General features: G+C 33.9%; 1 long non-coding RNA gene across 1 annotated transcript in view; it reads right to left on the bottom strand.

Moving 5' to 3' along the window:
• The window catches only part of LOC144320071 (uncharacterized), a 52,245-nt gene that overhangs the window by 17,430 nt on the left and 14,304 nt on the right, over positions 1-20,511 (bottom strand). The window contains exons 2-3 of the long non-coding RNA XR_013385656.1: positions 9,761-9,920; positions 7,910-7,966 (exon numbers count right to left, since the gene is read on the bottom strand). This is a non-coding gene — a long non-coding RNA (uncharacterized LOC144320071). The remainder of the gene's footprint in view (positions 1-7,909; positions 7,967-9,760; positions 9,921-20,511) is intronic.

The raw sequence follows: 20,511 nt of genomic DNA, 5'->3' as shown, positions 1-20,511 counted from the left end.
AACCATATTCCTGCAGGGATGAAAAGACTTCCTGAGTAATTTCTTATTGGATGACCTCTTATTGGATGCCAGTGCTTGCTGGGCAGGAGCATAAAAGTGGTGACTTCCTAACTCTATTCATACTCTCCTATGCCACACAATTGTCCTTTATACCCACTTTACATTCAGAAAAGTAGCATTCTGCTGTGGGAGTAGAAGAACTTTGTGTTTACTGCTCTGTTTTAATTACTTTCAAATGGTCAGAATCTCATCAGATTCTTTGATGGAATTGGCAATATCTGACCAGTTTGACACATTTAGACAATACCCTGTAAATTTAATGGGAGGAGCCATGAAAAGCAGCTTTTGATTCTGATGTACATACTTACATAATCTAAGATAAAATCAATGCATAAAGATTAGTTCTGTTTCTGCCAAAGCAAATATACCACTAGAATTTAAGGGTAATGTTCACCTTTTTATCATCTCCTTTTAGATGATATAAAGGGATTTAACACCACTCTTGTCAGTATTTTTCCCCCTACTAATCTGAGTAGGTTAGTGTTATCCACATTTAAACAAATAAAATGATCTGTGAAGATTATTTTTTTCAAACCAAGTATCATAGTAATGTGTCCTTATAAATATGTGGGAAAAAATTCACCAGTCAACACAACTTAGAGAGTCATATCCCTTCCAGGAATCATATCATCTCCTTTAATAAAATTAATGAAATCATCAGGTACTTATTAGAATGAGAACAATCATTCCCTAGATAGAAAAAGAAACAGTTATTTCTAAAGCTTTGGGGACTAGCACTTTCAGTATCTGTACTATGAGTTTGGAGAGGTATTATCATCTTTAGAGAATGGAGTGGGTTCTGAAAAATACATTTTGAAGCCACTGTCTATAATGAGAATAATTGAAATAGCTGTCTTTCTCAATGCTTTCTTTTTGTTATAGATCAGAACTTGGTCAAGGTCTTGGGTTCAATGCCTTCACAAATCAATTAGTTTTGCTTTTCTTCTATGTCAAAGGTTGCCCTCAGAAAATCAGTTACCTGCTGTTGATGCATGATCTTGTCCTTAAAAGTGATAAGGGAAAGGAATATATGTGGCTCAATGCAAATAACTCATGATCCTTGAAAATCAATCTAAATGCCATATCCTACTGATAATGAGAGTATGTAAAGAATGAGAATGTTTAGAGATGTCTGGGTAGCTCAGTGGTTGAGCGTCTGCCTTCAGCTCAGGGAGTGATCTGGAGTCCCAGATGGAGTCCCGGATGGAGTCCCGGATCCAGTCCTAAATGGGGCTCCCTGATTCTCCCTCTGCCTATGTCTCTGTCTTTCTGTGTCTCTCGTGAATAAATAAATAAAATCTTCAAAAAATGAGAATGTTTAAATGTTTTATAAATTACAAAAAATAAATCTCTTATTTGCCTTTTTTGTTAAAATTTCAGTATTTAACAATACAGTATGGTTCCATCCTGTCTCTATATTTCCTAAAAGAGACAAGCAACATTTTCAGCTAAGATCCCTGAGTCAGAATTGAGAGAAATGAAGCTTTCCTTCATTTATAAAACTCAGTAAGTTATGAGGGGAACCCTCTGTGACTTATTCTTTTCCACTGCCATCTAAGGTGTTTGCTAGAACTTATTTTATTGTAAAAATAGACAAACCTGAGGCAGCAAAATCCACTTCAATTATATCTTTGCCATCTCCAGTGTCCAAACATTTCTGATTTTATAGCCTTCCTCCCTTCTCCCCTTTTAACACCTTGTGCCTCATGTGTGAGCTATCTTTCACCTCAAAGCCAAATTGCTAAGATCCCCCACTGTGGTTTTAGGCAAACATGTACTTTCATCAGATAAACTCCTAATCTCAGAGTAGTTTTCCAGAACACTCCTTCCTGATTAAAATTTACCCGTCACATGTCCCACCCCTTATATATTCTACTGAAGTAAAACAGATGTTAATACATGCTCCTATTACATTATATATTTGCATTTTTGAAAGTCTACCACTCAAAAACTACCCATAAAGGTGGTGGATGCTTCATATTGTGTTAGGCTAGGATTGAAGGTATTTGGATCAAGCTCACCCTTTGACACAGGCTTGGGCTTGGTAAAATAAAAGTAAAGTAAGTTATTGCATCTAACATTTCTAAATATCTATCTTAAAATGAGTACGCAATAAGTTTCACTGAATGACTAATGCTTTGTACTTTTTAAAGTTCTCAGTGTTTCCAAAAGATTTAGTTTGGTTTATCTGAATAGTGATTATTATCCATTGTCTAGGCATTAATGGAAAGTTGAAATTCATTACATACATTCAATTTTAGAGGAGGCTGCGAGGTAAGGAAAGGAAAACATGAATACTAATGCAGAAGAGACTGGTAGGAAGAAAGAATAAGAAATTTAGAATGCGTTTCTCTGAAATTTAGGGATAAGAATGGCATGCAAAAGGATAGAAGAACAGAAGAAACAGAGGGACAGTAATGAGATTATTTCTCAAAATTGCTTTTACCTTTAAGATATAACTTATCTCTTCTGAATATTAGGTTTAAGAAAAATTGCTGGTATTTTTGATTCCCTCAATTTAAAAATCATAAGTTCTTTGAGAACAAAAACAAACTTTCTTTCACTTATTCTTCAGTTTAAGGAAGGAATTTGATATGTGTAGTGAAGTATTCTGTGTTTTCCATGTAAAGTGCTTTATCTTTCAAGTATATTATGTCATGCTACATGGAATGAATATCAACAACATGAATATGTTTTCGTCAGGCAGGTGATAGACTTACATTTTTAAAAGAAGAATCATAAAACATAAGTATTTTTAGAACAAAAAAATATAGTACATAAAATTCAAGTTTTGTAAGTTATCACTAATGAAAAAGTCAAAAGATATTCATCATCAGAAAGATTCCAAAATCTATGAGAGTTTACATAATCAGATTGTGTTGTAATAAGTACTACATCATTTTAATATAGTGCCATTCATTTCAAATCATTTAATTATATCCCAAAGTATTTTCCTGTAGTATTTCATCTTAGTTAGCTACAGAGGAGGGGCGGGCAATTGGCCAGTCATTGCAAAATGGAACTCAAAAACAATGTGTGTCAAAAAGCGACCACTTAGAATTCAAACTGTTGGTAAAATTGTAGTTGGCAGTTATAATTGTAGGTGGAATTTCTGTGAAAAGAATGTAATTATCCAAACTGGATTTTAACCAGAACACCTGAGCATTTCAAAAAAAATAGTTTTAATACCATAAATAAATACTTCCTTTGTCCTTTTTCTCAGTGGAAAGATACCTGTTCCCAAGGTGGGTTGAATTCCTGGGGTTTTGCTTAGTTCTGGCTCAGTGGGAAAAGTGCCACGTACTAAATTGCCAATCTCCTTCCTGTGGAGATCTTTTGTCAAGCAAAGAAATCATTATTAGATATTTGATGGTTCTTATTAACATTTGGTATCTTAGAAATCTGTGTTCAAACACTTTTCATTAGATAAGTCAAAATTTTTAAGTTCAAAACTGTATCAGGGACACAACTAAGGAGTACTGATGTCTATTGGCCTGGGTGGGGGTGGCCTGAGAAATCAGTTTTCCTCTTGGGCTTCAATCAAGAAGTTGTTTTTCCAATAACAGGAAACAGGTTAGAATTCCTGTCCTCCATAGAAGCTGGGGCAGAACATTCAAAGAGCAGGATGTTGAAGAACACTGAAAGCTGAGGTCAGACAGCAAAGAGACAGTGGCAAGCAGAAGTTGGTCATTCTTTGAAATGGTCTGTGAAGCAGACAAGCGGCATTATTTTGAACACTTGGGAGGAAACAAAGCTTTCTTTTGAACATAATTGCTACTTAAAGCCTGTGCATTGAGCACTATCATATACAAACTAAAAATGTAGTAAATTAGTAATATGGACACCAATAAATCAGAGTCATATCTTTATGGAGAACCCTATAGTTAGCACTTCATTACATAGGCCCTACTTTGCCCTTTACAGAATGTAAAAATAATTTCCCACCTTTGTGGGCAGAAATATTAATAAAACCATCCAGTAGAGTTGTTATGAGCATTAAGTCAGTTAACTAACACCTTAAAACACATTAAACAGTCCTATGGTGAATGCTGTAAAAATGTCTGCTATCGTTACCTTAAAATGGGATAATCTTTTCAAGAAGTTCAGTGTGCACTCAGAAGAGAACGTCTAAACGTTGTAGTTCACATCAAGAGAAATCAGGCCTAGGAGAGCAAAACTAATTGTCTTGGTCCCACAGAGCTAAAACTTTATTAGTTCTCTAATGATGTAGAAATCAATATCAGAGTGTCTCTGTTATATAAAATTATACTTCAGCTAACTATAGTAAAAAAGCACATACTTCTTTTTCCAGTTTTATTGTGATATAATTAACATATAACACTGCATTAGATTAGGGTGTACAACATATTGACCATATATTTTTTTTAAAGATTTTATTTATTTATTCATGAGAGACACACACACACACAAAGAGAGAGAGGCACAGAGAGAGAGGCAGAGACACAGGCAGAGGGAGAAGCAGGCTCCATGCAGGGAGCCCGACGTGGGACTCAATCCCGGGTCTCCAGGATCACACCCTGGGCTGCAGGCGGCGCCAAACTGCTGCACCACCGGGGCTGCCCTTGACCATATATTTATATGAGAGTATCTTGTGTGTATATTTGTGTGTGTGTGTGTGTGTGTGTGTGTGTGTGTGTGTATATATATATATCTCAAAATGATCACCACAATAACTTTAGTTAACATCTTTCACCCATATAGTGACAGTTTTTTATATGATATGAACTTTTAAAATTTACTCAGCCACTTACAAATATACAATACAGTATTGTTAGCTATAGCCACCATGCTATAAATCCCAGAACTTATTTATCTTATAATTGGAAGTTTTTATCTTTTGACCACCTTCATTCATTTCCTCCATCTCCATGCTCTGTCAACCACCAATCTGTTCTCTGTTTCTAAAAGTTCAGGTTTTTTTAGATTCCACATATAAGCCAAGATCATATAGTATTTGTTTTTCCCTAACTTATTTTACTTAGCACAATGCTCTCCAGGTCTATCTATGTTGCCACAAATGGAAGGATCACCTTTTATGACTAATAATATTCCATTGTATATAGAGGCACCATATTTTCTTTATCCATTCAACTGTCAATGGTTATTTAGATTCTTTCCAATGTTGGCTCTTGTAAATAATGCTGCAATGGACACAAGACTACAGATTATCTGTTCAAGACACTGATTTCATTTCCTTCAAACACACATCCAGCAGTGGAATTGCTTCCAATCCATGAATTTAAAAAAATCTCTCCATTTAAATTTTCTTTGACCAGTTTAATAGGTTTCTGTATACACATCCTACATATATTTTGTTAAATATATACCTAAGTACATTTTTGGTCTTATTATAAATGGTATTTTCTACATTTCAAAATATATTTATAGATTCCAATTGTTCATTTCTGTATACAGAGAAAAAATTGACGTGTGTATATTAATCTTGTATCCTGCCACCACACTTTTACGCATTTTCTCTCCAGGAATGCCACCAGATTCTCACAGTGAGGAACCAAGAATATTCATCTCATGTCTTTGATATGGGAAGGGGGAAAGCATCTATTTCAAATATACTATAACAAAGGCTTAATCCCTAATGAAAAATTACTGGAGTCCAATCTCACATAGGCAGAAGGGAAATACCCTACTTCAGCCCCCTCTAGTCTTCCTGTCTCACCTAAGTGGGAGAGATAAAACACCTGTAAAAGTCACCCCAGGAACATAAGTCCACTAAAAGACTAAGATTTGATCATAAGAGTATAGAGTGCTACTCTCCACCAGTCCTTACTACCACATCAATAGTATAATAATAGTGAATTAGAGTTGAAAGAACTGCAAGGCTCAGACTCTAAGAAAGAGATCTTAGGGAAACCCAAAAACAACAGAGGAGACAAAAACAAGGACACTGGAGGAATTTAAAATCTCTGATACCAACAGCCACAGAAAGTATGAACATAGTCCAACTGCTGTCACATTAAAATAAAACCACACACAAATGGCCTATTTACTTTAGTTTCTGTTACCCAATATACCATGTCCAGATTCCAGCAAAAATTACAAGGTTTGACTTAAGGGGAAAGTAAAAGAACATTTGAACTCAATTCAAAAGTGAGAAAGAAACAAGAACTTTCTCAAACAAAAACTGAGGGAATTCATAATCAGCAGATCTGCCCAAAAAAGAAATGTTAAAAGTTCAGAGAAAAGAAAAACGCTTAAGTCAGAAATTCAGATCTACATTTTCTAATAGGAAAAAACATCAGAGAAAGAATAAATAAAAGTAAAATAAAATCTTTTATTTTTTTTACTCTTAACTGTTCTAATAGATAAGGGTATTTTTTTCCAAAATAATAATAATAAACATATATACTGCTATCTCTCAGTAATTCCTTATTAGTTCCAGGAGCTTTTTGGTAGATTGCTTGATATTTTCTACATAGATAACCATATCATCTGTGAATAAAGATGATTATATTTCTTCTTTTCCTATCTTTATCCTTTTCATTTCTTTTTCTTGTCATATTGCACTATGTAGGACTTCCAGTAAGATGCTGAATAGGAGTAGTGAAAGAATACATTCTTGCTTTCTTACTGATCTTGAAGGTATCCAGTTTCTTACTAGGAAGTATGATGTTTATGTAGATCCTTTGTAGATTGTTTAAGAAAATTGAGAATTTTCCCCTTATTTTTTTATTTGTTGAGAGTTTTTGTTTTTGTTTTTTTAATGAATAGCTACTGGATTTTGTCTAATGCTTTTGCTGTGTCAATTTATATGACAATTTACATTGATTAATTTTCAAATGTTGAACCAGCCTGGCACATCTGGAATAAATCTCACTAGGTCACAACATTTAGTTCTTCTGCTTTTTTAAAAATATAATTGAAGGGGATGCCTGGGTGGCTCAGGTCATGATCCCAGGATCCCAGGATTCGGAACCTGGGATCAAGTCCTATTTTGGGCTCCCTGCGGGGAGCCTGCTGCTCCCTCTGCCTGTGCCTGTGCCTCTCTCTCTCAGTCTGTGTCTCTCATGAATAAATAAATAAATCTTTAAAAAAAAAAAAGAAATATAATTGAAGGCTGCAAGACATTTGATTTCCAATCAATGTTTGGCAACAATGTCATCAAAGCTGCCTACAATTCAAAGTACAGATGCTTAAGAAATTGGAAGAGTAGTATTCCTAAAATACATTTTCCAGTAACACCAATACATTGTTTCTTTTTGTCCCTTTTATAAAAACTGCCTTCTACCTTTTTTTTTCAGCCTTGTGGTTTCCTTTGCGTCTATACAGAAAGAATGAACACTAAGAGTACAAGTGACACTCAATCTCATGCATCTTTCATTACACTTGAGAATACCCCAGTATTAAAAAGAAATTACTGCACTCCAAAATATATTTTTAGAAATGTATTGCCTGACACTTGGATATGTTCAGTTCTAGAATGATTCTGTCTGCAATCTGTTCATTTTCTTTTACATCTTTTCTCACTCTGTAATGTTTCTCTCTCCCTCTTCAATACTTCCCTCTGGTTTCATTTTAGCATTTCCCTTAAGTTCTCACCTTTATCCCTCTTCCCAGTGTCAGTTTTGTTTTTGGTCTGTTCTACCTTATTCCGCTGAGATTCTACCCAGTTACTCTCTGGTTTCATATACATGCAATCGACAAAAACCTATAAATTGTTCATCATGACATTTTTTTCTGCACAAACTAAGTAGTGTAGGGAGCTGGGGAATGGAGTTGTTTTTCATGTTACTATGGGGGATTAGGGATATTATCTTTGAGGGTTAGTGAATCTACCTTTTTCCTGTTAGTACTTGTCTTGCATACTTACTTAAGACAAATCTATGAACTTCAAATGCAATCTCTAGGTCTTCTGTGATCAAGGCAGCTAGAAACAAGAAAAAAATTGTGTTGTTCATATGTAATCTTTGAAAGATAATATATTGATAGACATACACGTATACCACATATACAATGTGGGTGGTGAATTAAAAGAAGTTGTACCTATGAAAATGCTATACAAAAGATAAGGCATATAAGCATAGTTATCCAAAGTGGTCAGAGTACAGTAGAAAATAACTATCTAGATTTATAAATCTTGGAAAAGGTGTTGAATTGAAATCTGAAATATTGTAACAGAACCAGAATGGGAATTCCAGCCATACATATAAATAGTAAAGTTTAAAAATTTTTTTGAAATTGTCAAAGCAATAGGAAATTTCTTGTGTTTCTATAACTAGAAATTCTTAGCCATTAAAATAAATCTATTTTATTAGTCATATCAGAGAAAGCCAAGTGCAAAGTGTATTAAAACATGATAAAAATACTAATTAATATCTAAATGTGACTTCTTTAATGTCTTGACCTCTAAATGTACATCCTCAGAATGTATACCATTGGCAATTTCCTTATTATTTCATCCATTCTACTGTCTGCTATCTATTTTAATAAGTAAAAGAGGTAAGAAAACAGGTGAGCAGAATGAGGATTGGAGAAATACGTTAAAAAGTAAAACTTAAAAAGCTCTTCTTTGTAAAGTTTGAAAAACAACCCACAGGATGATGAAAACAGTTTAACATATTAATCTTCCTTTAGTGTGAGGTTTTCTGTGGACAGCTCAACTAAACTAAACAAATATTGGTTTCTAACCAAGTATATTACAAAGAGATTTATTTCATGATTGCTTTAAAAATTGCAAAGGTGACTTTTGACTGAGTAAAAACTAATTAATACTAATATATCAAGTCAGTATTCTTATTAATAGTGCATTTGTTATTTGAAAAAAGAAACCAATGTGTCCTGGTAAAAATGTAAATATGTACCATGACACACCAGCACTGGAGAACTTACTGTCTAACCAGGCCCATTCCAGTCAGTAGAAAAATTTATTAGGCAATTGTTTTTTAACTCACTTAAACAGTGCCCTTTGCTACAGCTATGACTACTAAGATTCTGGTCATTTTAGAGCTGGACTATTCTCAGCAGAGATGATCCAGCCTGGTGCCACCGTGAATATTCACCATTCACAGGATGGCATTTTTGCCACGGGAACTCACACATGTGACTCATTTCCATGGCAACCAGTAAATTGCAGATCCCCAAGTCAGCTGCAAGGGAAAAAATAAATAAATTTAAAGAAAAAGACAGACCTTCATCCTAGTTCTCGGCAGAGTTATCCTGGGCATCTTTGAAACATTTTTGGCTTGGTTTCAAAACTGTCATAAGGGTGACAGTAAGATTGTTTTATTCTTGTAGATTGGCAATTAGACAAGCTGTCTATACATAACAAGAATCTCAAACTAGATTTGGGGAGTAAAGAAGGCATCTTCATAAGTCATGTGTCATGTAAGGATCTCTTCGTGAGCAGACCACCTGTCCAGCTGTTATCTTTTTAAAAATCTCTTGATAAACTGTAACTGCTTCAAAGAAGGAAGAAGCATCAGAACTCTGACTTTCGAATAAGTAGTATGAATATGAAACAGTATTTGAATATTCAGATAAAGTCTAAGATTCACACCTATAATCATCTTTAGTTTGTTTTGGACAAACAAATATATTTCTCAGAAGACTGCATATTTTGATAGCAACCAGATGGCCTTCCATAAACAGGGAGGTGGGGAGCATCCATGCATGAACTGAGCTTCTACCATCCCCTACACATTAACACATTTAACCTTCTTACCAGGTCTAAAAGGAAAGGAATTTCATTCCCATTCTCCAGTTGGGGAAACTCAACCTCAGAGCTGTTAACTTGTTCAGATCACCTAGTTAGTAAGTGGAAGACTCAGATTTCAAAGTAGAAGAATCAGCTTGAATGAGTCTACTCAACCTACAATCATCATCTGAAATTCAGAGAAAAAACGTATTATTTCCTCACTTTTGCATTTTGAAAAAATTATTTTCAAGTCAATTTATATTTTAAGATTTCCTTTATAACATACATACTTTGCAATAGAGGATAATATGAAAAGATTAATGTATCAATCTTATCAATGGTTTCACTTATTGAAAAGAAAGTGAAGAAAGAGAAGAAAGAAAAAGAAAAAAGAAAGAAAGAGAAAGAAAGAAAGAAAGAAAGAAAGAAAGAAAGAAAGAAAGAAAGAAAGAGAGAAAGAAAGAAAAGAAAGGCATTTGTCACATAACAGACCATTATGCTTTTAACATCAATTGAATTTCTCTGTACATAGTTCAAGGACATCATAGGGCCTAATATAGGGACCCTTCTTGATTTATACTTTATTTCCTATAGCACAAGAGATTATAGTATGCCTTTTGTTTCAGATAAAAATCAGTACATATAAGGAAGTAATTACTGATTTCCATCTGATGCTAACAAATTTATATAGATTGCTTTAAATTTATACAGATTTTGAATTTATCACCAAGTCTGAAAAACCTGGCTAAGACAGTCATTATATCATACTGGGCTTATTTGGATCTTGTGTTGACATTAACCCTAAATAATTACAGAAGCAGTGCTTTTACACATTTATTTGAGTTGGTCTCTGTTCTGAATTCATTTAAATTTCAAGGAGCTGAGAATATTCATACTGAAAATCATGCAGTCAGCTAGCTTTAGTTTTTTTGTCCTTTCCAGGGTGCTTTCCTAAATTAAATGATAATTTTAGTTTAGTTCTATGTAGATGACTACATCTACTTACCATAGAACAACTTAATTATATTTTGTTCCTGCCCAATTATATGACTTTAGTAAAATCTTTAACTAATACCAATGACTGTATAGGACTAATGTTAGCAAAAGAAATCCTGGAAAAACCATGTTTTCCTCTTTTTATATGATAGACTATTCATCCTATTACTTAAAATGTTTCTTTGGCTTCCTACTACATGTACAAAAAATTTAAATTTCCACTGCATACAAGCCTCTTCACAAGTAGACTTCCCTTTACTGTCCTCTCTTCCATGAATCAAAATACAAAGTTTAAGGCCGGGTTATACCTAAATTCAAATCTTGCCTCTGCCATTTTCTGTCTACATAACTTGAGATATTTTTGGTTTTGTTTTTACTTTATCTGGGCTTAGATTTCTTTTGTGTAAAATGGGGGTAATAATACTCAGAATTTTTGCGATAAGTAAATGTTAGAGAACATATATGTAAAACATTAAAAACAGTGATGTCATTCCCACCAGCAGAGTACCTCACTCAGCCCTTCCACATCCCCAGTTTTTCCCCAAACTCCCCTCTATTACCTCTATTTTCTAACTACACTGAACAATTTTCTTTTCCCTAAGTAATAAATGTTTTCCTTTTCTCTACTTTGACACATGACACGCACACTGCTTGGAATAGCCTTTTCTCCCTTTTCATTGCACTTTTCCTTGGTCATTTGAGTGTCATCTCCTTTATGATGCCTTCCTTGATCTCTCTCCACATGAATTGAGTCTACTTTTATTCTGAACTCATGCAGAATCTTTAAAAACCTCTGTTACAGCACTTATGATATTGTATTAAAATGGCATGTTTACTTTTAGGCTTCCCTGTATACCTGAGCCCCTCAAAGGCAGAGTTGCCATCTAAAGCATGTTTGTGTCCATAGTACCTAGTGTTCAGTATTTGTTGGATGAAAGTATCCTATGCTTAAGAACTCTTGGCCACTGTATTGCTTTCCTTTTTTAATGTTTTTAAATGTGGATTGCCAACTATAATTAAGACAGGACAGCGCTCTTACACTGGGACTTGCATTTAGTAGGCACTGAACAAATGTCTGTCCAATTAAATACAGTGTGAGCAGCAGGAACTGGTATTGTTGGAGGTAGGAGGCTGATAATGGAGAGGAGAAGGAAAATTAAGTGAACTTGAAAAAAAGATCAATAGAACACTATTTTCATTTACCATCCCCAATTTAATTTCACTTTTGAAAACTTGGCAAGTATGTAGCAGCAAATATGTGCTACAGAAAACAGATTTCTTTTTCCCTTTTTAACTTTTAACATCAGGCTTTAGTCTGATTGCTATGGCTAGGACTTTCAGTACTATGTTGAATAAAATTGGTGAGAGTAGACATCCTTGTCTTGTTCCTGATCTTAGAGAAAAAGCAAAAAGAAATAAGAGGCATCCATATTGGCAAGGAAGAAGTAAAACTGTCATTCTTTGCAGATGACATATTACTATACATAGAAAACCCTAAAGATTCCATCAAAAAAAACTAAAAGTAACAAATGAATTCAGAAAAGTTTCAAGACACAAAATTAACACCCAGAAATCAGTGGTGTTTCTATATACTAATAACAAGGTATCAGAAAGAGATATTAAGAAAACAACTACATTTATAATTACACCAAAAAGGATAAAAGTCTTGTGGATAAACTTACCCAGGGAAGTGAAAGACCCGTACTCTGAAAGCCATAAAATACTGATGAAATAAATTAAAGATGACACAAATAAATAGAAAGATATTTCATGTTCATGGACTGAAAGAATTAATATTATTAAAATATTCATACTACTCAATGCAATCCCAATCAAAATACCAACAGTGTTTTTCACAAAACTAGAACAAATAATTCTAAAATTTGTATAGAATTATAAAAGACCCTGTATAGCCAAAGCAATGTTGAGAAAAAAGAACAAAGATGGAGTGATCACAGTTCTGGATTTCAACATATACCACAAGGCTGTCAAATTCAAAACAGTATGGTACTAACACAAAAAGATACATAAGTCAATTGAAAAGAATACAGAGCCCAGAAAATAAACCCACTTTTATATGGCCTATTACCCTAAGACAACATAGACAAGAATATACAATGGGCAAAAGACAGTCTTTTCAATAAGTGGTGCCAGGAAAACTGGGAGCTACATGAAAAAGAATGAAACTGGACCACTTCTTTACATTGTACACATAAATAGACCCAAAATGGATTAAAGACCTAAATGTGCCACCTGAAACCATAAAAATCCTAGAAAAGAACATAGGCAATAATTTCCCTGACATCAGCCATAGTAACATTTTCTAGATCTGTGTCCTAAGGCAAAGGAAACGAGTAAAAATAAACTATTCATATATTTTCACATATGAAAATGAAATGCTTTTGCACAGTGAAGAGAAGCATCCACAAAACAAAAACACAACCTGCTGAATGGGAGGAGATATTTGCAAATTATATATCCAGTAAGGGATAAATGTCCAAAATATATAAAGAATTCCACAACTCAACACCAAAAAGCAAATAATGCAATTAAAAATGGACAGAAGACATGAACAAACATTTCTCCAAGGAAAGATGGCCAAAAAAGACCTAAGAAAAGATTCTCAACATCACTAATCATCAGAGAAATGCAAATCAAAACCATAATGACATATCACCTCACACCTGTTAGAACAGCTAAAAAATCAAGAAGACAAGAAACAAGTGTTGGCATGGATGTGGTGAAAAAGAACTCTTGTGCAATGTTGGTGGAAATGTAAAGTGATATAGCCACTGTGTATAACAGTAGGTAGGTTCCTCAAAATATTCAAAATGGAACTACCATATAATCCAATAGTTCAACCACTGGGTATTTACCCAAAGAAAATGAAAACATTAATTTGAAAAGATATATGCACCTCTATATTTATTGCAGCCTTATTTCTTTATAATAGCCATGATATGGAAGCAACCTACATGTCCATCAATGGATGAATGGATAAAGAAAATATAATATATATACACAATAAAATATTATTCAGCCATTAAAAATAAGATCTTACCATTTACAACAACATGGATGGACCTATAGGGTATAATACTAAGTGAGATAAGTGAAACAGAGACAATAATTTGTCTTAAATTATGTAAAGACACATAATTTAACTTATATGTGGAATCTAAAAAACAAATTAATAAATAAATAAAAAGCAGAAGTAGACCTATAAGTACAGAGAACAAGCTTATGGTTACCAGAGGGGAGGAAGCTATAGGAATTGGGCAAAATGAGTGAAGGGGACTGGAAGATACAAGCTTCCAGTTATGGAATGAGTAAGTCACGAGAATAAAAGGCACAGCAAACAGAATATAGTCAATGATACTCTAATAGCCTTATATGGTGAGAGATGGCAGCTACACTTGTGGCAAGCATGGCGTAACTAATAGAGATGTTGAATCACGAAGTTACACGCCTAAAACTAATGTAACACTGTGCACCAACTAATTAATTAATTAAGTATAAAATCATGTTATAGGAGGTGAGAATGCAATTGGGAAATGCGGTTTTGTGTTAAAATTATAAGACATAACCTTAAAAAGGGTTGGTGATGAAAAACAGCATAGAAAAAAGTAGACAGTTCCCCTGAGATAGAAACATCAACTTCCTTCTTAAAAACAATAAGGAGAGTTCACAGTTAAAATAAGGATGCATCCTGGAGGGAGAACTATATTGTGAAATTTGTTCCCATGTCAAAAGTCCCTTTTAGTCCTCTGATCAGGCAGGTGCTCAGGTTGACTGACTCCATCTCTATCACCAGTAGAGGAAAGGCAGTAGTGACTGATGACTTTCTCAATACCCATCTTTTTTAGTTAAAGAAGTCAGAAAGATATCTTGAGATAGATGCTGAAGTAGGTATCATCTGTCTTTTTGACCTGATATAAGGTTCATGGTTTCTTAAGAATGTGAAGTCAAGGGAATTGAAAAAAGCACAAGTGTTCTTGAAAACTAAATAAAAGTTGCTAACTTCTAATAATTTTGACATCTTGAAATAAGCATAATTGGACATAAATGAAATGTCTCTCCTTAAGTGTATATAAAATATAGCAGTAGCCAAGATGGAAAAATTATGTAGATGGAAAAATTATGTGGACACAGAAATGTGTGTGTCCAGTTATTTCTATTTGACCACTAGTAGTGTATTTGTAAGTTTGTTTTGTAAGATGTAATAAATTTGTCTCTCTCACTCTCTCTTTCTCTCTCTCTCTCTCTCTCTCACACACACACACATTAGCCCTCATTTCTAGAGTCTCCAATGTATCTTGTACAACAGGTAAAACTTCATAAAATATAGGTCCAATAACCTCATACTTCTGCTTTACACTTAATCCACACATTGTAGTCCAACCCTAAAAAGCCTACACAAACATTTCCAGTACAGTTTTTCAGGTTTTTTTCTTCTCACTCTTCAATATATAATCTGTACATCAGAAAAACTTGACTAGGCACTATGTTCTTGTACTTTGGAGCACTCAATCCCCATATTACTCTCAGCTGCCAATTTTCTTTTTCGTTCATTGACTTTTTTTAGTTTTCTGAATTTGTTTTTATTTAAAATAATTTTAATTATATAACTATTAAATTAATCCTTGCATAGAATTTCAAATAATGGTAAATGTTCCTTGGATTTCTATCCAATTCCCCTTTTCTTTCCAAATGAGTAATCACTGTTAGCTTTACTGTTAATATGTATTGATATATGCACATATAAAATACATAAATACATATATACATATAAAATATGTGACCTATGTGACCTTTGTGTACTTATATTTATTTTACATAAATAGAATTATACACCAATGATATTTTTTCCTTAACTATTTTCTTAATAATCTTTTCATGTCGGTAATAGAGATCTGCTATAACAGTTCAGCGTTATTTTATTCTCTTTTAACAAATCCACCCACTATGGATATTTGAGTTACCTCCATTTTGTTTTGTTTGTTTTGTTTTATTCTCTCCTGTTTTTTTAAAGACTTGATTTTTTTACAGCAGTTTTAGGTTCATAATGACATTGAGCAGAAGGCACAGAGATATTGCTTATACTCCCTTCCCCTACACATGCATAGTGTCCCCTATTCTCAACATTCTGCAGCAGAATGGTATATGTCTTATGATTGATTAATTTACCCTGCCACATAATTGGCACCCAAATTTCATAGTTTACATTAGAGTTTACTCTTTGGTGTTGCACATTCTATGGGTTTGGACAAATATATAAAGGCATGTATCCACTTTAATATCATACACAGTATTTTCAGTGTCACAAAAATTCTTTGTGGTCCATCTATTCATCTTCCCTCATGCATCCTCCATTTTTAATATTACTGTCAATTTGTGTCTATCAATATTTACTTTATATATTTAGGTGCTCCTGTAATGGGTGAATAAATATTTATGAATGCTATATCTTCTTGAATTCATCCTTTTATCATTAGGTAATACCCTTCTTTGTTTTGTTACAGTCTTTGTTTTAAAGTCTATTTTGTCTGATATGAGTATTGCTCCACCAGCTTTTTTTTCACAGCCATGTGCATGAAATACCTTTTTCCATTCCCTCAATTTCAGTCTACATTTGTCTTTAGGTCTTCAGTTTCTTGTCGCCAGTATATAATGAGTCTTGATTTTTAGCTATTTAGCCACCTTATGTCTTTTTATTAGAGTATTTAAACCATTTACATTTAAAGTAATTATTGATAGGTATGTATTTACTGTCATTTTGTTTATTGTTTTCTGGTTGGTCATCTTCCATTTTTTACCATTGGAAAAAATGCCATAAAACTCAATGAACATGACTATACACTATTTTTTTCCCTAGGATATTATATTAGCCCAGACTGCCGTAACAAAATACTATAGACTAGTGGCTTAAAGAAGAGAAATTTATTCTGCCACAATTCTGGAGGCTGGAAGTCTGAGATCAGGGTGCTATCTTGTGAGGTTCTGGTGAGAGTTTTCTTCATGGCTTGCAGAGAGCATGTTTCTTATTTATTTATTTATTTATTTATTTATTTATTTATTTATTTATTTATGATAGTCACACACAGAGAGAGAGAGAGAGAGGCAGAGACACAGGCAGAGGGAGAAGCAGGCTCCATGCACCGGGAGCCCGACGTGGGACTCGATCCCGAGTCTCCAGGATTGCGCCCTGGGCCAAGGCAGGCACCAAACCGCTGCGCCACCCAGGGATCCCAGAGAGCATGTTTCTCATTGTGACGTCATATAGCAGAGACAAAGAAAGTAAGCTCCCTCATGTCTTTCTTTGAAAGGATCCACCCTCATGACTTCATCTAACCCTAATTACTTCCATAAGTCCCCATTTCCTAATATCATCACATTAGAAGCAAAAATCTCAAGATCTGAATTTTGTAGACACACTAACATTCAGTACATAGTAGATACATACTTGGGAGGTGTTGCGTGGAAGGTTCTACCAGATTGTTTCCTGAAAGGACTACTAACTTACCTGAATACCAAAATGCTTGAAACTATCCTATGCCCAACACCACTGCCATTGGATTTTCAATCTTTCTTAATTGTTTACAATTTTCTGAGGAACATTTACTATCTCATTGTTTTAATTTGTACTTAAGAGGTACAATGAGGTTTTAGGACATGCAATGTTCATTGGTTCTATGCACTTTATCTTTGAATTACCTACTCATTTCCTCTGCTCATTTTCCTGTTGTGTTTTTGTGCTGTGTTGTTTGGAGGAGTTCTTTATATATTTTGAATATGATCCACTGTAAACTCTGTGATGGCAGAAGATTTTTTTATCTGCTTTGTTCACTGTTAGATCCCCAGGGCCTAAAACAGCATCTGGCACATATTGTATGTTCAATAAATGTTTGCTGGAAGAATGAATAAGAAAGTGAAGAGATAAAGAAGTTGTAAATGTTTTTTTCAGTAGTGCTTGTCTTGACTTTATAGTGTCCAATTTAAACAAAAGTTTTAAAACTTCAATATGATTATATTTATTTATTCTGCTAAATATTCTACAGTGTGTCTTATAATTATTTCAACTAAAGATTGTAAACATATTCTCCTTTATTTTCCTCTAATTCTATGCTACTTTTTCCTACTTTATTCATGCTTAGTCAATTTAATCCATTTTTCTTTGCTCATGATCTCTATAGTCTGAATACAGCAGTAATTGTATTTATATATATTAATTAAGAAATCAATTTTATTTAATATCATGGTACAATCTTTATATAAAATCACATTACAGACATAATTTTTTATGGTTGAAAAACTTAAAATACAATGTGACTGCATTTTATCTTGGATCCTGCCCTCCCAATGCACATTCAAACATGGAGTGGTACATAAGGTTATGTTTCTGTAATAGTGTACTTTGATAGTCACAGCAATCTCAAGAAAGGGGCTCCAGGAAATATTTCATAAGACAGGACACTATTTCCATTTGTATTCAACTTATTATTTAAAATTAAATTACAAAAAAATTAAATTAAATTAAATTAAATTACACAGTAGATTGGGCTCTGGATAAAATATTCTAAATAAGATAGATAATGTCAACACCACTATTTCTTTGCATGCCTGCTAAGTAAAACTCACAGAAGCAAAACACTAGGATATGATATCAAGCAAAGCTTTCAGAAACTTAGCAAAAGTATATGTTTGGGGAAAAAAAGTGAGGTGTACACACCAAAGTTACCTTGAGAACAAGAACAGAAAAGTCTCCTGTGAATGTTTCTTATCAGCAATATACTCTGGAAAAGATAAACAGTCATATCTGTCTTTTTGACCACATCCCCACTCCTGAGTAGTAGCACTGTCAACACATAATATGAAAGCCATCAATACATGTTGACAGTGTTTGCACTCCAGGTGGTGAGAAACTCTATGAGCTGAGGAAGGAAATACAAAGATCAGGAAGTAATATCTTGGACTGAGATGAGAAGTAGAACAAACTATGGAAGAAGGGAGATGGAAGCATCTAAAGTGATCTAAATAAGAGAGAAGAGAGAACTGATCATTTAAAGAACAGAGACAATACATGCATATTAATTTAAATCAAAACAAAAGCACCTGTTATATTATTTATTAAAGGACTGCATACAAAGATGATTCGTGCGGGTATTATCCATGTGTAGTCATCCACGGGAAAGGCCAGCACATGACTAAGAACTTTTCCTTTGGCTGAATAATTATTTATATAGTACTTTTCTTCTGTAAGTAAAAATTACTAATCAAATGTAACCTGATCAATTCTGAACTATATTGTAGAAAAGAAGTTAACAGATGGAATCACTTCACTGAGAGAGAAGTAAATGAGACAGAGGGATGTAAAATGACTTCCTAAAAAAAGACAGTCTACCCATAAAGAGTATGCACGTCTATTTATTTAATAAAATCTACTAGCTATTTGATAGGTATCTATTGAACATAGTTCTGGCAAGCCTAAGTTTTAGATTCAGAAATTAAATTCTGCCCTTGATAATTTAACACCACTTAATGTCCCATGATCCACACAAAATGGCAGCTACACATGAGTCAAACGAAGACAGTATGCACCTAAAAGTGATTTAGCCAGTAAATTACCATTTCCACCAGTTTTAAAATCAAATCTGCCTCTAATTTAGATTTATAAATTGGAAGTATATATATTGGAATCATCTCCAACTGCTAACAAAATACTTTTAAAAACACACAAATGTGTTGTTTGGAAAATATATTAAATTCAACAAATATTGATTGAGCAACTACTGTGTGCCAGCAGCTAGAAACAATAAGGTAACTGGAAAATGGTCCCTGTTCCTAAGGTGCTGACAATCTAATAAAGTCTGTTTGGGAGAGTTTTATAGAGCTCAAGAGGCAAGAGAGACATTAAACTCTGCTTGAACAGCAGAGGCATCTGAAGAACTGGTGAAGTGGTGTTAAATTATCTGAAGAACTTTCTAATAGAGGGAGCATCACATGTAAAAACACAGTATATAAATAGCATGGTAAGAGTTCTAGATGGTGTTGTGTTGAATCTGAAAGGAGCAGGAGATGAAAGCTAGGGAATCAGTCAGGGTTTAATGTGTTATATATGAGAATTCAGAGTGTATTTCATAGTCCCTGGTCACTCAATTTCCTCTGTGAAGAAAAAAAAAAAAAGCTCCTTCAATACTCTACCTTTGTTCATAAACATATCCATGTCACTCTTCTCTTTTCCAATCTTCATTGCACTGGATGACTAAACCTTCCCTGATTCTTGATTATCATTCTCTGACCTTACTTCATCATTTAATCTCTTCCTCTGGCTTCAGTTTTATTGGCATCTTCCTTAAAAACTATATACACATTCCTATCCTTAAAAACAAAAACAAACAAAAAAACCATCACCTCTGAGGTTTCATCTCTTTTCAGAACTAGGCACCTCAAGCTCTTCAAAAGAAGTTTCTCCACACAGCTTCTGTTTTCTTTCCTCCACTGATACCTTAGTTGATTTCTCTTCTGCACTTGACATTACTCATCACTCCTCTGATGCTCTTGTGACCATCATGTTCATACTCATCCAAAAATAACCAATTGTTTGCTCTTCTCCTTCTCCAGCTGTCCCTTTTTAGTCTCTTTTGCTATGTTATCCCCTGAATTACTACCATTCTCCCTTCTCTCTAATAAAGGAAAATCCTCAGTGATATTACTTCCCCTTGGGTAATAATGCTTCTCTCTTAAGTTACAACTATCTTTCTGTTATCTCCAAACTTTGTTCT

The sequence above is a fragment of the Canis aureus genome, chromosome 9 (assembly GCF_053574225.1).
Source record: "Canis aureus isolate CA01 chromosome 9, VMU_Caureus_v.1.0, whole genome shotgun sequence".
In the NCBI taxonomy this organism is placed as follows: domain Eukaryota; kingdom Metazoa; phylum Chordata; class Mammalia; order Carnivora; family Canidae; genus Canis; species Canis aureus.
This window is presented reverse-complemented; position numbering and strand designations above follow the sequence as displayed.